The 13,711-nt window shown below is 36.2% G+C and overlaps 1 long non-coding RNA gene across 6 annotated transcripts in view; it reads right to left on the reverse strand.

Moving 5' to 3' along the window:
- The window catches only part of LOC140606500 (uncharacterized), a 236,734-nt gene that overhangs the window by 153,428 nt on the left and 69,595 nt on the right, over positions 1-13,711 (reverse strand). The window lies entirely within an intron of this gene.

Raw genomic sequence — 13,711 nt, forward strand, 5'->3', positions numbered from 1 at the left:
CAAAGCCTTATCACTAATAAAGAGAAACAGTATAAGCAATTTCATTAATGACCTTTTTTTTTTTTTTTTTTTTTTAAGTGATCTCAACCAGGCTAACAGTAAGGGGTGTGCCATTGGTTCAGAACACGGACAGTGCATTCAACCATTCCTAGAGATTTTAGTTTAAAATATCTGGGACAGGAGGTTGCATTTAAAGAGAAGTCTCCAAATGATTTTAACAATCAATGAGGATTGAGAAAATAGGGCTTCATTAATAAAAATGTTAGGAATAATAATAAATATCTGTGCCTTGAACCCTCACTGTAAAATATCCAGGGTGTGTCTTGTATGCACCTTATTAATTCCAGCAGTGTTTTCTAGTACCTATTAGAAGCTGATTTATTTTATAATGTATCTTTTATGATTTTTAAAATAATTTTTTAAAACTGATGAAATAACATTTATTCAGAGCCACCACAGTGCCAGTTTGTTCTTAAAAGAGACTTTTGCAGAAATTATAGTTACCACATTATAATCACATAACTTGCCCAAGGTCACCATAAGAAGGCTGGTGATGTGTAGAACATGGTGGAACACCTCGAAACCAATATTTATACTAAGAAACTATACTATATCTTATATTAGAAATCAGCTAATCAAAGCAATATTGGATATCTGCATTTCATTTTCTATAACTCAGTGTGCTCATGTCTGAATTCAAGTTATATTTCCACACCCTGCTTTTCCTCCCAAATTCACTCTATTCCATAATGACATTTGCACCTATCAAAACACCCAAATGAAAAACCTTAGAACAATATTTAACTCTCTTAGTTCCCTTATCACCTCCCTCCTAACATCAAATAAAATATCAGAACCTGTCCGCCGCAGCTAACAAATATATTTTGATTATTCCTGGCCCATAGCCATCAATGTTTTTTTTTTTTTTTTTATGATAGTCACAGAGAGAGAGAGAGAGAGGCAGAGACACAGGCAGAGGGAGAAGCAGGCTCCATGCACTGGGAGCCCGACGTGGGATTCGATCCCTGGTCTCCAGGATCGCGCCCTGGGCCAAAGGCAGGCGCTAAACTGCTGCGCCACCCAGGGATCCCCTATCAATGTCTGTCTCCATCTCAGCCATCAAGCTCCAAGACCCAAGCTTCCCTCACTCCTCACATCACAATTTATTGTATTTCTTTGGTATGACTCATAGGATTGTGGAAGCTAAAGGGTCTATATACATAATAGGCTTAGAATGGGTCCATGGGAAGCTCTTAAGAATTGTTAGCTATTATTATTATCTGCTAGATGAATTCATATAAATGTAAGCAGTTGAAGGATGCATGAAGAGGTCAGAAAAGTTTGCCCCTATTGCCTGTGAGAGTCCACTCTACTAGGAAGCTGAGCCTTATGCAGTATTTCCCTGTTGTCCTGACTACAGTTATTGGAAGCCTTTCTAAGAAGTGCAGATCGTGTTCTATCATCTCTGACTTCTTATCAACATAGTTCTATAACACAGAGCCCATGCTCCCTTGCTGCCCCAGGATATAAGCCTGGCTCCCTTCCTTAAACCTGTTTCTGGTCCACTCCTTTTCATTCTCTGTATATGGGCCAAGGCAACATGTCCCCTCACCTCTTATCTCTAAATCGCCTTCTATAACTATTATCTTATATTTGGAAATTTGGAGGTGATTTCAAGGGAACTTGCGTCCCTCTTTATGCCTCCATTCCCAACCCAGATTACTTTTACTCCACCCTACAATTAGAATGGTGGGAAATTCCCATGCCAATTGAATTTTACATGTGGCTATGGGAAAAGTAGGAGTCGTGAGCATCATCATCAAACTAAGTTAGTATGCATTCAACATTTATTAAGTGTCCAATGGAGTTTTCAACACTTGATGAGAAACACTTCATTTAATGTTTACTTTAATATTTTTAAAAATATTCTGTTTATTTATTCATGAGAGACACAGAGAGAGGCAGAGACGTAGGCAGAAGGAGAAGAAGGGTCCCTGTGGGGAGTCTGATGCTGGACTCAATCCCAGGACCCTGGGATCACACCCTGAGCCGAAGTCAGATGCTCAACCACTGAGCCACCCAGGTGTCCCTGTTTATAGGAATATTAGAAGCAGGCAGGCCTATTGGCTCATGTTATAGTCAGAGGCCAAAGCTCAACAATGTTAATTTGCCTAAAGCCACAGAGCTAAGTTGCTAGGATGAATGCGTGCCAGCACAGAAGTAGGAAGTAATGCCAGGATCAATGCAAGGAAGTTGAAGAGGATCATCTATAGGAAGCAGCAGTCACAGACTCAAATGAGTGTGTCTGGTGCAGGAAGTATTTTATTTTAACTCTGGCGTGGATGGGACTTTTGGCCTCAGTGATGCAGAGATAAAGTGAGTAGTGGAAATAAAGGTGAATTGGAGAGTGCATACTCCATCTAAGCAAGACTGTAGGATCTCAATCTCTATAAAGCAGGATTCAGTGCAGCAACATCATCTAATTTTTCAAAAGCAAGCCAAAAATTCAAATGTTCTGTGAAATCCACAAATTTAAAAATATAGGCAACTGATGTCAAAAACAGTTTGAAGATGAAAATTACAAGGATTTATAAAACACAAACAAAGGTTGGCCTGATGTTCAGAGAAAAAGAGAGAAGATGACATGAGTCCTATTTTGGTTGATGTGAATTCTTGAATAATAATTTGGAGTTTATTTTATTGGTGGGAGCTACTTGAGTTGTTCATTGCTATTTATTTGATAGTTTGTTTCTTGCTCTGTGTGAGTCTATACTGATGGGCGAATTAGGAGAGGGACTGATTCAAAAGAGATTGAGAATATAATGTTGTCAGGATTGGGGCACCAGTTGGAGTAAGGATCGAACAGTAGTACACAGTGACATTAAAGTTCAGCCTTCATTCATTCATATGTTCATTAAATCTGCCTTTGTAGAGGAACTGCTACATTCTGTGCAACAAAAAGATGTTTGAGGCTTCATCCCTGTCCTCAAGGGTTTAAGGTTTAATAACTGAACTCTCTAAATATGGTTTGTGTTTCATAAAGTATCATTTTTGGGAGCCCTCTAATTTGTTCCCAAAACAAGATCATCCTCATTTAAATCACAAAAAGGTATGATTATATCTAATATGTCATCCAGACTCCCCAGTTGCCTGGACAATGTTAGGCACACATGGACACTTGGTAAATCCCTACTCAATATCTTGAGTATTATTGCCTTCGGGAGACTTGGCTTTGCAATCTGGGGCTTCCAAAGATATAAAAGGAATTGTGATACGGTATAAAAAGCTTGAACTTGGTGTTTGCTAGCTTGGGATTTTGGGTAAATCTCTTTAATTCTGAAATTACGTTTTTCATCTATATAATGAGTACATTAATGCCTGCCTTGTGGGTTTGGGGGTAGTTAGCAAAAATATATATAAATAACTAGTTGATAAACTATCATAAGCTAGAAAAGGTAACTTTTATGGTCACTGTCATCATCATCATCACCATCATCATCATTATCATCATCCTCACGTCCTCATTATCTACCAGAAAAACAGAAAACACACTCAAAATAGAATTAGAAGCAGAGAAAACTGCATTTGAATTTGAAAGACACATTATTTATAGTGCAAAGTGCTAACATTCAGAAGGGAAGTCAAGATTATACAGAGACCTGTGAAAGTGGGTCTGCAAAGCTATTACTGACTACTTGATACTGTAAAAGTGAACTGCATAGAGTGGGTCTCTGGTAATTTTAAAACTAAGTGTATTTTAATAGATCTGACTGTTCTCCATGGAGTCTGAAGCAAGGCTCCAATCACAGACCAACATTTTTTTCTTTAGAAATTTTTTAATTTTTTAATTTTTTCTTTTCTTTTTTTTTTTTTTAAGATTTTATTTATTTATTCATGAGAGACACAGAGAGAGAGAGAGGCAGAGGGAGAAGCAGGCTCCATGCAGGGAGCCCGATGACTTCAGGATCACGCCCTGGGCCGAAGGCAGGCGCTAAACCGCTGAGCCACCCAGGCGTCCCTTTTAATTTTTTCTAAGCAGGAGTTAGCTTTGAGAGCCTGGGGATGGATAGTGTTTGATCTTGAGCACATTTATTGAGGTAATCTCAGTATTAACTTGCTTCTCTGAATCACTATACATTAGGTACTTCAGACTTCAGTGTGGAAATTGACCCTTTATACAAGCTTCAGTGACTTCAGTGACGAAAATTAGTCAAAACAGTCAAAAATAAATGAATTTTTTTTAAAAAAAGCATTTTGAATGGGGCCTATTAATAGGAAGGTTAAAAAGTTGTGTGCAATTGGGCAAAACAAAATAAGTGGAAATATTATACCCTTTTAGAAGGCATTTGTCAGGCATTCAGATTTAGAAATGTAACTGATAGGATAAAAGTGGAAATTATAGTAGAACATATTTCCCAAAAGCTGGCTGTGTTTTTTTATTGTTCTTACACAAAGTGAGAGGCATCAGAACACATTTTTTAAATAATCCTACCTTCTTTTTTTTTCCTTCTCATTTTAAGGTGGGCAATTTGCCATATTTTAATGTATGAATGAACCAAACTTATCAAGTAGCCTATATGCAGATATATTCAGATACACAGTAGATACTTTAACTTTTATTTTTAGGTTTTTAAAAAGTTAACTGAGTTGGTCATCCAAATATGCTCTATTAAAATAATGAAAATATATTTTCATTACTAAAAAAGAATTAAGTATATAGTGATATATAAGGAGACAAAGAAGATATGCTGAATTGTAGCGGCTAGATTTTTCAATTCATCAATGTATAGGAAATGCAAGAAATTAATGGTAGAGAGGACTATTAGGACAACTGTCTATCTGTTTACATATATACTGGTGAGAATAGTTTACAGCCTTAGGTAAACCTAATCAGTTTTTATTTTAAATATCTAATACTGCCACTTAAAGTTTTTATTCATGAAGCAGTTACACAGAAGTGCATGTTGAATTGAGCCATTATACATGTATTAAGTGAAAGATATACAGAAGAAAGAAGCTTTCAGAATTGTTAAGTCATTTTTTTTATTAGAAAGAATATGTCCTAGTACATATTTACCTTTCAAGATAGACTATTGTGAGTCACAGTGATGAAAAGAAACAGGGCTCTATAAAACGCATTAAGGGGGATCAATTCTCTGCCAGAACATCATGGATGCTGGGTAGTTCACTATGTCAATAAAAACATAACCACATCTCAAAGGATTTTCTATTGTTATAGTGGTCTACAAATCTATGTGAAAGGCTTAGATGAAGACAAAACCTGCCTGCTGTGTTCCTGTATTACCAATCTCTGAGCCCTGAAAACCATGTTTACTCTAATTACTACAAAACAAGAGGCAGGGTTGGGCTTCATTTTCATTTCCACAAGGATGCTCTCTCCGTTGTTTTGACCCTGAGATGTCCATCATGCTGTAGGGTCACAGATTTGAGAGAAAAAGGACTTTCTGGTTCCAGGAAGCCTTGTCTTTAAATCTTCATCTTATTTCACTCTTAAACCCTTTTTATTGCTGTGACAAATTTAGGTTCCATGGCAAGAATGGATTTCATGGCACCTGAAGGGTGGAAAATGTTTTTACAAGAAGACGTTAGTTTGATTCTTCCTCAATCTGGGCTGGGAAAATTAAGCTTGTTTAAATATGTGTTGGAATAGCCTAAAGAAACAAAACAAAACACAACAGTACCAGGAGGAGGCGGTTTGGGGTTTGTACCAATAACTAAATTTTGTGCTGCCAAACCAAAAAGTTAACAGCCACTGGATATACTGACACTGAATAGCAGAAAATGGAAGGAAGCGCCATTAAAGTATCAGGCATACAGTCGAGAGAATTGAGTTTAAGTCACCACCATTAGGGATTTAATGTGTAAAGCATGTCAGGTAAATTATAATAACTAAGAACCTCATTGTATTTCCCGTCTGTAAAATGACCTGCAATGGCTGTTCAGTTCATCTCAGGTTTGTTGCGAGTATTAATAAAAAGATGTTTTAAAATGGATTTATTATTGCCGGCCATCCAAGACTACCTTGTTACAATTATAGGTCAGGATAAAACACCTTCATGAGTTCTGTGGGATGAAAAAAATTACCACTAATTGAAATATTGAAATTATAATAGTTCTGGTGAGTGTTCATCTCAGAAAAATATGACAATTGCATTCAGAGTTCTCTCCCTCTCCCTCTGCCTCCCCTCCCTTGCACCTTCCTCTCTCTCTTTTTCTTTATTTGGAAAATCATTTTGCTGAAGTCTTGACTCATCATATCTGGGGAAGAGTGAGAAAAGAATGAAGTGAAGAAATGTGAGTTTTTTTTTTGTTTTTTTTTTTATTGGTGTTCAATTTACTAACATACAGAATAACACCCAGTGCCCGTCACCCATTCACTCCCACCCCCCGCCCTCCTCCCCTTCTACCACCCCTAGTTCGTTTCCCAGAGTTAGCAGTCTTTACGTTCTGTCTCCCTTTCTGATATTTCCCACACATTTCTTCTCCCTTCCCTTATTTTCCCTTTCACTATTATTTATATTCCCCAAATGAATGAGAACATATAATGTTGGTCCTTCTCCGACTGACTTACTTCACTCAGCATAATACCCTCCAGTTTCAACCACGTTGAAGCAAATGGTGGGTATAGCTAGTTTCTAATGGCTGAGTAATATTCCATTGTATACATAAACCACATCTTCTTTATCCATTCATCTTTCGATGGACACCGAGGCTCCTTCCACAGTTTGGCTATTGTGGACATTGCTGCTATAAACATTGGGGTTCAGGTGTCCCGGCATTTCATTGCATCTGAATCTTTGGGGTAAATCCCCAACAGTGCAATTGCTGGGTCGTAGGGCAGGTCTATTTTAACTCTTTGAGGAACCTCCTCACAGTTTTCCAGAGTAGCTGTACCAGTTCGCATCCTCACCAACAGTGCAAGAGGATTCCCCTTTCTCCACATCCTCTCCAACATTTATTGTTTCCTGTCTTGTTAATTTTCCCCATTCTCACTGGTGTGAAGAGGTGGTATCTCATTGTGGTTTTGATTTGTATTTGCCTGATGGCCAGTGATGCGGAGCATTTTCTTTTTTTCTTTTTTTTTTTTTTTTTTACATTTTATTTTATTTTATTTATTTTTTTTAATTTATTTTTTATTGGTGTTCAATTTACTAACATACAGAATAACCCCCAGTGCCCGTCACCCATTCACTCCCACCCCCCGTCCTCCTCCCCTTCTACCACCCCTAGTTCGTTTCCCAGAGTTAGCAGTCTTTACATTCTGTCTCCCTTTCTGATATTTCCCACACATTTCTTCTCCCTTCCCTTATATTCCCTTTCACTATTATTTATATTCCCCAAATGAATGAGAACATATAATGTTGGTCCTTCTCCGACTGACTTACTTCACTCAGCATAATACCCTCCAGTTCCATCCACGTTGAAGCAAATGGTGGGTATTTGTCATTTCTAATAGCTGAGTAATATTCCATTGTATACATAAACCACATCTTCTTTATCCATTCATCTTTCGTTGGACACCGAGGCTCCTTCCACAGTTTGGCTATTGTGGACATTGCTGCTATAAACATCGGGGTGCAGGTGTCCCGGCGTTTCATTGCATTTGTATCTTTGGGGTAAATCCCCAACAGTGCAACTGCTGGGTCATAGGGCAGGTATATTTTTAACTGTTTGAGGAACCTCCACACAGTTTTCCAGAGTGGCTGCACCAGTTCACATTCCCACCAACAGTGTATGAGGGTTCCCTTTTCTCCGCATCCTCTCCAACATTTGTTGTATCCTGCCTTGTTAATTTTCCCCATTCTCACCGGTGTGAGGTGGTATCTCATTGTGGTTTTGATTTGTATTTCCCTGATGGCAAGTGATGCAGAGCATTTTCTCATATGCATGTTGGCCATGTCTATGTCTTCCTCTGTGAGATTTCTGTTCATGTCTTTTGCCCATTTCATGATTGGATTGTTTGTTTCTTTGGTGTTGGGTTTAAGAAGTTCTTTATAGATCTTGGAAACTAGCCCTTTATCTGATATGTCATTTGCAAATATCTTCTCCCATTCTGTAGGTTGTCTTTGAGTTTTGTTGACTGTATGCTTTGCTGTGCAAAAGCTTCTTATCTTGATGAAGTCCCAATAGTTCATTTTTGCTTTAGTTTCTTTTGCCTTCGTGGATGTATCTTGCAAGAAGTTACTGTGGCCGAGTTCAAAAAGGGTGTTGCCTGTGTTCTTCTCTAGGATTTTGATGGAATCTTGTCTCACATTTAGATCTTTCATCCATTTTGAGTTTATCTTTGTGTATGGTGAAAGAGAGTGGTCTAGTTTCATTCTTCTGCATGTGGATGTCCAATTTTCCCAGCACCATTTATTGAAGAGACTGTCTTTCTTCCAATGGATAGTCTTTCCTCCTTTATCGAATATTAGTTGACCATAAAGTTCAGGGTCCACTTCTGGATTCTCTATTCTGTTCCACTGATCTATGTGTCTGTTTTTGTGCCAGTACCACACTGTCTTGATGACCACAGCTTTGTAGTACAACCTGAAATCTGGCATTGTGATGCCCCCAGATATGGTTTTCTTTTTTAAAATTCCCCTGGCTATTCGGGGTCTTTTCTGATTCCACACAAATCTTAAAATAATTTGTTCTAACTCTCTGAAGAAAGTCCATGGTATTTTGATAGGGATTGCATTAAACGTGTATATTGCCCTGGGTAACATTGACATTTTCACAATATTAATTCTGCCAATCCATGAGCATGGAATATTTTTCCATCTCTTTGTGTCTTCCTCAAAGGAAATGTGAGTTTTAACCATTTATGATATGCCAAGACATATGCATAATCTCATTTACTTTTTTTTAAAGATTTTATTGATTTACTTAATTTGAGAGAGTGAGGAAGGGCAGAGGGAGGAGGGGAGAGAGAATCTTTTTTGTAAAGATTTCATTGGTTTATTTGAGAGAGACACAGTACGAACAGAGGGAGGGGCAGGGGAAAGAGAGGGAGAAGCAAACTCCCCAGGAGTGGGGCTCGATCTCATAACCCCGAGATCATGACATGAGCCAAAATCAAGAGTCAGATGCTCAAATGACTGAGGCACCCAGGCACCCCACAATCTTATTTAATTTTTCAAAGCAACCTGTTATACTAGATACTATTCATTATCACTTCACTTTTCCCAATGAACAAGTTGAGGCTTAAAGAGGTTATGTAATTCACTCAAAGCTACACAGTTAATGTATGGTTGATACATGAACTAAATTTTAGTACATATGATTCTAGAAACAAAGTCTTTGCTCATAGTAGCATGTGGACATTGACAATCCGGTTCACCTGAAGAGCATTTATTTGCTGACAGTTTTGTGTACTTGATAACTGAATTAAGCAAGGCACAAGCTAGCTATAGGATAGTCCCATATTAAAACATATATACATGTATATACAATATTTCCTAGAGAAGTATGCTGAACCAATTTATTATTGGTATGTTTTAACTATCTCCTGTCCCTAGTCTACTCTAAAAATAATTTATGAACAAAAATCAGATAATTAATCTGAGTAATTGATGATAGATGTATTTCCAGATCTCTTTAACCATAATTAAATGCTAATGAAATTTTACTGGTTTTTGTTTTCCTCAATGAGTATGTGAGTAAAACCAGGATATTATATAGATGGATCAATCTGGATTTAGTAATAGGATCTTTTTAAAAATGCATATATATTTATTAAAGACAAATTTTACTATAGCTATGTATATAAATAGCTATATATATCTATGTATAATTCTATATATTTTAATATTTAATTGGGCTATGAGATACACAATACAAAGAAAACTCTGAGTTTTGAAGTTACTATCCATTAGAGGTCAGATGCTGGTATATAGGGCTATATAGAACAAGTCAATACACCATACATCATCACTTTTGAAATTAAGTGGTATAATAACTATAAGATCAAAATCTCAGTTGTTAAATACTGCAATAAAGTAAAATGAACATATATTGATGAGTTAACCAGTACAGAAATTAATAAGCAATATTTCTCAAAGGTAAAGATTTGGAACTTGAAATTTATTACTACAAATTTAAGCACATTGTCCAAATAACTCTACTGAAATAAAACTCCATTTGTTTTCCTTGATACATTTATTACAACATCTGTTTAACACAGTAATTACAAGATCTAGAACAAATGATAAAAAAGAATATCAGAAAAAGTGTGATTTTTAAAAATCTTAAAAATATGGGAGTGCCTCATGACTCATCTGCCTTTGGCTCAGGTCATGATCCTGGGGTCCCGGGGTTGAGCCCCATGTCGTGTCCGGCTCCCTGCTCAGTGGGGAGTCTGCTTCTCCTTCTCCCTCTGCCCATCTTCCCTGCTCATATTGTCTCTTGTGCACTCTCTCTCTCAAATAAATAAAAAAAACTTTCAAAAAATCTTAAAAGTGCAAAAATAGCACAATTGCTTAAATGTTGAAATAGACACTGTAATATATATAAAGTTAATTTTCCATTTTCTTCCCACCACTAACCAGGACAACTAAACATTAATAATTCGATGTTTATAACTCTGAAGTTTCAAATATGCATATTCAAATATTTTACATATTTAATTATTTTTATAATCATGGAATCATGTGATTCTAAATATTTCTAATTTTTAATGAAAAATAATAGAGATTCTCCCTTTTTAGTTCACATGAACACAGACTATTATTCTCCTTTTAACTCACAGTGTTGGAAGACATTGGTTGTATCAAAATTGATTTAATTATTCCCTGTACTGGTAGAGATTTAGGTAGCTTGTAATGCTATAATGGATATCCTTGAACATACTTCATTTTGTGACTTTTGCTAGATTAATGGATTTGTTCATCAGGAAAATGTTGACTGGTACATCAAATTGACCTTGAAATTCTTTGTACTGATCTATATCCATCAGCATTGTTTGAGAATATCATAATCCCTACATTCTTAAAACTGAATGTAGGGATCCCTGGGTGGCGCAGCGGTTTGGCGCCTGCCTTTGGCCCGGGGCTGATCCTGGAGACGTGGGATCGAATCCCACGTCGGGTTCCCGGTGCATGGAGCCTGCTTCTCCCTCTGCCTGTGTCTCTGCCTCTCTGTCTCTCTCTGTGTGACTATCATGAATAAATAAATAAAATCTTTAAAAAAAAAAAAACTGAATGTAAATCATTTTGTATTTTGCCACTATTATAAGCTGCAAATGCTGTATCATTGCTTTAGTTTGAATTTTTTATTCATTAGGAATCTTGTGAATCTATATCTTCTCTTTAGACTCATTTGAATTTACTTGTTTTGAGAACCTCCTTTCTGTAATTTTAGACTACATTTTCTTTATTTGCATGTTTCTTATTTATTTATATGGAATCTACTAATACAGGAGCACTGACCTTTGTTTTCATACTATCTGTCTTGTTTGTGTTTTGTCAATTATATCTATTTTATGTAAATTTTTAATGTTTGGGAGTTGTAATTGTTTCCACTCATTTGCTAATATATTTCTTTATGGCTTCCATTCTTGTCCTAAGAAACAAAGCATTCCATATTTCTAGATAATAAAAATCAATTTTCCCATTTTCCTGGAGTATAGTACTTTTGTAATTTTATATATTTATTTTTATATTTATATGTTGAATATATTTGTTTTTCTGTTTCAAATTTTGTTAAATAACCCACAAACCCTGCTTCATTTATTAAATAACTTTTTTCCTAATATGTTAAAAACAATTATTTTATAATATGATTTATGCACACATATTATTAGTTTACCCCACTAATATATGTATCTTTTCCTGTACATTTTTCCATGCTTTATAACCTTTTTATTTTTAAGATTTTATTTTTAAGTAGTCTTTACAGCCAACATGGGGCTCAGATTCACAACCTGAAAACCAAGGGTCACACATTTTACTGACTGAGACAGCTAGGTGCCCCCACATGCTAAGGTCACTATTACAACATTCTCTCTTCCCAAAACAGTTTTCACAAACTTGATCATAACTTTTTAAAATAAATTATGGCATCAGGTTACCAAACATAAAAAACATTGCAGATTTTTTTTTTTACTAGAAAAGAATTTAATTTATAAATGAAATAGGGAGAATAGTTTTATTTTTATTGTCTTTGATAGACTCTTCAGTGATAAATGTTGGGCAGCCTGGGTGGCTCAGCAGTTTGGTGCCTGCCTTCTGCCCAGGGCGTGATCCTGGAGACCCTGGGATTGAGTCCCACATCTGGCTCCCTGCATGGAGCCTGCTTCTCCCTCTGCCTGTGTCTCTGCCTCTCTCGCTCTGTGTCTCTCATGAATAAATAAATAAAATCTTGAAAAAAAAAGATAAATGTTTACTCAACACTGAACATTATTATGTTTATTAACTGAAGACCATTTCTTCTGTTTCTTTTGATAAGTTTTATTATTTTGAAAATCCAGGAGAATTCTATCAATAGAAATTTATTAATTATGATCATATTTTTTAATTTTAAATTTATTAGTGCAGTGGATTGCAGTGATAGATCAAGTTTTTAACCATCATTACTTTCCTAAAATAAATACTAGTGCATTACAACATATTTTCTTTTACATATTTTCTGTATTTTTCTTGTTTATGTTTTATTTTAAATCTCTTAGTATATAATCAACTGTGTTATGTCCATAGTTATTTTTCTGTGTCATAGTTTTCTCCTCCTGAAGTCAGCATTATACTTAGATCATAGAATACATTTGGAAATATTCTACCTTTACTACTATGAAATATTTTAGTACATTATAAAACACCAGTCCTGGAATCCTTTTCCCCAAACTTCTTAAGTAGTTTCTTTCTAGTATGTCTCTCTCGGCTGGTTTCTGGACTCTGTCCTGTTCTATTCATCTTTTTTTTTTTCCAATTCTTTCACTGAGGTCATATTGATGTGGGAAGCAAAGACAAAAGAAAAATTAAATTTCCTCACTACTTACAACCTTGAAACAGGCAGATTGACATCCCTTTAGGAGCTCAGCTACTTCAATCCTAGTATGTTGCTAGGATGAAAGGACAATCTTAGCCCAACCCCCAGGATTCTGTAAGTCTACTTTAACATAAATATTCCTTTGGAAACTTCCTGTATCTCCACCCTCCAAGATATATGTTGGCAATCATCCCCCAAGTATATGGCCCACCAATATACATCTGAAGGGTCTCATGACTCAGATTTTTACAAGACAGTAATAAATGACCCTTTCCAACAATAGCTAGCCTCCTCAAGGTTCTGGAAACTTTGCTTCCAAAATTCCTTAGAGACTTATACTATCCCTAACCCCCTCCCAACTTGAAAGTATATAATCAGCTACTTCTAATGACCCCAGTGCAGCTCATTCTGCCCACGGGTCCTGTCCCCCTGCTTTCATAAAACCACCTTTTTGCACCAAAGACATCTCAAGAATTCTTTCTTGGCCATTGGCACTGAACGCTACCACTTCAAATCACATCAATATTGCTTCAGTTTTTATATATGTCAGCTTCATTTATAAGACATACAATGTACTTTGTTTTAAATTATAGAAAATCTAATTTCAAATATTTTAAGCAATGATACAGACATTGCATGAAGATGGTTTGATTGGGAGCAGGTCATATTTCCCAGCAATAATTTAACTCTACCTGTCCCTCTTTGTGTTGACTTCACTATTCACTTC

This window comes from Canis lupus, chromosome 16, assembly GCF_048164855.1.
Source record: "Canis lupus baileyi chromosome 16, mCanLup2.hap1, whole genome shotgun sequence".
Lineage (NCBI taxonomy): Eukaryota > Metazoa > Chordata > Mammalia > Carnivora > Canidae > Canis > Canis lupus.